The sequence below is a fragment of the Grammomys surdaster genome, unplaced genomic scaffold (assembly GCF_004785775.1).
Source record: "Grammomys surdaster isolate TR1022 unplaced genomic scaffold, NIH_TR_1.0 97, whole genome shotgun sequence".
NCBI lineage: Eukaryota > Metazoa > Chordata > Mammalia > Rodentia > Muridae > Grammomys > Grammomys surdaster.
This window is the reverse complement of record NW_021604576.1, coordinates 3274488-3278547: the sequence shown is the minus strand read 5'-3', so window position 1 is coordinate 3278547 and position 4060 is coordinate 3274488.

Here is a 4060-nt window from a genome sequence, read left to right as displayed (position 1 = left end):
TCATGTTCATGATCTACAGGTAATTGGCTAGAAGGTTCCATGGGTCTTGTTCCAGAGAATCATGGCAGTGCCTAGAAGTTTTTAGTGATCAGTTCTTCCCTAACCTAAGCCTGCCTTTTGGCCCTTTATGTAGGGGAAAAAGAGCTTGAAACCTCAACTTGCTATGTTGCCAAGGAAGACCTCAAGTCTGATACGCCTACATCCACTCTCCTAGTGCAGGGACAGATAGCTGGGTACCACCATACTCAATGTTTCCCATGCTGGGTCTGAACCAAGGGCGTCCTGCCCATTAGACAATCCCTCTACCGAGCTGTGTTACCAGGCTCTAAATCATTCTTTCCCTCTTGTCCCAACCACTTGTTCTCAGGTCTTTACCATTTTTTTGTTGTTATTTTGCTTATTAAAATTTATTTTATTTTTTTAGACAGGATCTAACTATGTAACTCTGGCCGACCTGGAACCCACTATGATGACCAGGTTGGTCTAAAGTGCTGGAATTAAATGTATGCACCATCATGCCAAGCTTTCTAGTGTTTCTGAGTGACAATGTTTTACATCTAGCTAGTGAGAGCATAATAAATCAGATTCTGTATTCTGTGGTTTAAATGTATTAATTTATTCATTCTTAGAACTAGTTTCTTTTATAATTAAAAATTTCTTCCCTAAGGATATTGATGGTTCCTTTTTAGCTAATGGGTTTTAATCATTAATATTTTGTATAATAAATTATAGTTGGATATATGTATGGATATAATTTGATATCTTTTTTTTTAGATAGGGTTTCTCTGTGTAATCCTGGCTGTCCTGGAACTCACTCTGTAGAACAGGATGGCCTTGAATTCAGAGATCCGCCTGCCTCTGCTTCCTCAGTGTTGGAATTAATGGTGTCTACCACCATTGGTTGGCCAATAATTTGATATCTTGATATATTTACACATTGTGGAATTGTTTAAACCCAGCAAAGAGATATTTATTTTCTGGCTGACCCATATTATTTTTATGGTAAGACTTCTGAAGTTTATTTTCCCATTTCAAAATGAATTATCTGTCACCATTGACTGTAGTCATGCTGCTGTGCAGTAGATCTTAAAATATCACTTTGTCTATCCAAAATCCTACGATCAGCTCTTCATCTCCCTGTCCCCTGTCCCAGGGTTTGGAAACCCCCATTCACATCTCTTGTATACAAATATAACTGTGATCATACATTTCTCCAGTATTGCAAATAAAGCCAAACCTTTTAAATAGATAAATTATATTTAGAATTTGAAGTATTCCTCATATGGATTATTAGAAATTGTGTGTGCGTGTGTGTGTATGTGTGTGATTATATGCAGAGGTGTGGATGCACATTATGTATGCATATGTGTTTGAGGAGGCCAGAGAACAGCTTTAAGTATTATTCCTCAAGAATGATCCACTTTGTTTTTGGGGTAGAGTCCCTGCATTAGACCTGGTGTTTGCCTTTTAATCTAGCCTGTCTAGCTAGGGAGTGCAGGAATCTGCCTTCCTCTGCTTCCCCATACTGGATTACAACAAACAACACCTTACTTTGCCTCCTATGATGATTCCCTGGCAATTATTTTACCATCTGTACCATCTCTCCAGCCTCTCCATGTTGATCAAAAGTTAGGCAGCTTTAGCATGATAAAACATTTCACACATTTGTTCCAAAAATGTGCACGGATTTATAACCCTTGAGTATTGAAATGTCTGCTATCAACAAAAACTATTTACCTATTTAATAAGAAACAGATCATAGTTCACCTAAGATGTATTTAGAGGTTTGGATCTGTGTTAGAGTGATTGGCTAGCGTGTGAGTTTGATTACATTTCTATACTTGAGAATTTTGTGTTTTATTTCTTGATAGTGAGGTATTTAAATTTTTTGATTTGTATGAGCTTGTGTGCTTTTTTTTTAATCACTGAGTTTTCTAGTTATGACATGTTATTTTGAAAGATGAATAAAGGACCAAAGGTTGCAAGCATGGCAGAGGGGATCCAAAGAGAGATCATAGGAATTTCCCCTACTGAGATTTTTATGAAAGAGGAAACTATTCACCAGTCATCAGATTGGCCACCCTTGGGCTGTAACTACAGCAGTGTGCTACCCTAAGAATGATTATGGCCACTCTTTTGGTATTTTTGGTACATAGCCTTTCATTCCACTGTTGGAAGCATTAGCACTGTCAGCTGAAGCAGGGTTATTAGTAACAGTGTCACTCACAATTGCCATGTGAAAATCTTAGTGTCTCAAGATAGAGTGACAGTCATTGTTTCCTGTGGTTCTTTTGTTACCTGATGGGGTAAGAGAAATGTGCAGCAGCAGAAGTCTTAAATGACACTCTCAGACTCCTTACATTACAGAGGAATCTACTGCCAATGGCTCAGGAGGTTTTATGGCTTATACCAGCTCATAAAGTCAAGCTCACACCTTGAGATCCAGTTAGAGATCTCAGGAGTTCATAACTTAAAGATAATGATGGAGTCTAAGCTGACATAAACTTCTTAAAATAGAGAAATACCATTTTTATAAACTTTTAATTTAAGAAGAATATAAACAATGAATCATCACAAAATCAACACACTCATATAATATTCTGAAATAGAATGTTGCCAAGAATCCAGAAACTCCACCCCTATGGCTAAAAACTATTTTGATGCCCAGAGCAATAGCGATATCTTCAGTATTATCTACATACCATTTATATTCATATTGAAACTAAACTTAAAATGTATTTTGTTCACAATTTTGAGGCAGACATTGTACCAGTGGTTTTACATTCACCTTTCTCAATTTATATTCTTTTTATTCTTTTTTTCTGTTCTCTTCCCAAGAAGAGGACCTATTGACTTACTACAGTATAAGAATTTTGAGAGTGTTCACCATGATTGTGGAACAGCATAAGGGTATCTTGGTTCTTGGCTGGGCATGGGCCTGGAACCCCAAGACTCCAAGAGAGAAACGGCGTGTGTTTGGCCATGTCCCCAGAACCCAGGGTTCTGACATGCAGTCTAGTCTCCACGGACCTACATTGTTCAGTCACGTAGGCCATTACAGCCCCTCCCAAAGTGCACAGGTAGAGGGCATGGCTACAGGCCTCAGGCCCTAGAGAGATTTACATACTAATGAAGGCCAGAGGGTGGAGCCAATTAAGCATTCTTCACCAGACCCTCCCCACCTTTTCCCTCTCTATTTAACTCAGGTCTGCCCTGAGTTTCACGGGGCTACATCTGGATCCATCTACCATCCGACATGAAAATAAACCCTTTTGGAACCAAGGACTTTCTTGTGTCAGTTGGGGCTGCGTCATGAGGAATCGTGCAGAAGGCCTTTAATGAGCCGCTATAGCTGCAACCGCTGCACGTAACTTCCTACCTGGAGGAACTTTCTGCGTTTCCAGCCACCCTACCCACATATGATGATTCTGCTACTAGAATTATGATCATTGTTCCTGTCAGTACTCTAGGGTCTTTTGAGAAATGCTACTACCAGTGTTGGGTATGGTGGCACACATCTGTAATCCTGTCACTAGGGTGGCTAAGGCAAGAGGATCAAGAATTCAAGGCCAGTATGTACTACATGGTGAGATCCTGTTTCAAAACTAAATAGATGAATACCCCTCAAAACCTATAAAATAACATTAGAAGAACTATGACAATTATATTTTCTATTGTAGATTTTGTTCTGCTACTATCAGTAAGAATGCCAAACTTGGTACCATTTTGGCCAAGTAGACATTTTTAGTGTCTATTTTGTTGAATAGACATTTTTCTGTAAATGAAATTTAACACATTTTTGTGTGTTTCTATTTTTTTAGACCTTGCATAAAAATTGTGGTCAAATCACTTGAGGAAAAAGAAATCCCTAAATATTTGGATTTTCTAGAATTTCTTTGTTGGCTAATCTTTAAAACTCCTTATACCTCTAAGTCTTGTAATCATTCACTGAGCAAACTTTGTATTAGAGCCCTTAGGCTATAATGATTCAAGATATCTGCTTTTCTACCCTACTTGATAATAGATTACATGACAATTAACACTTTGGGGCAGACACAAA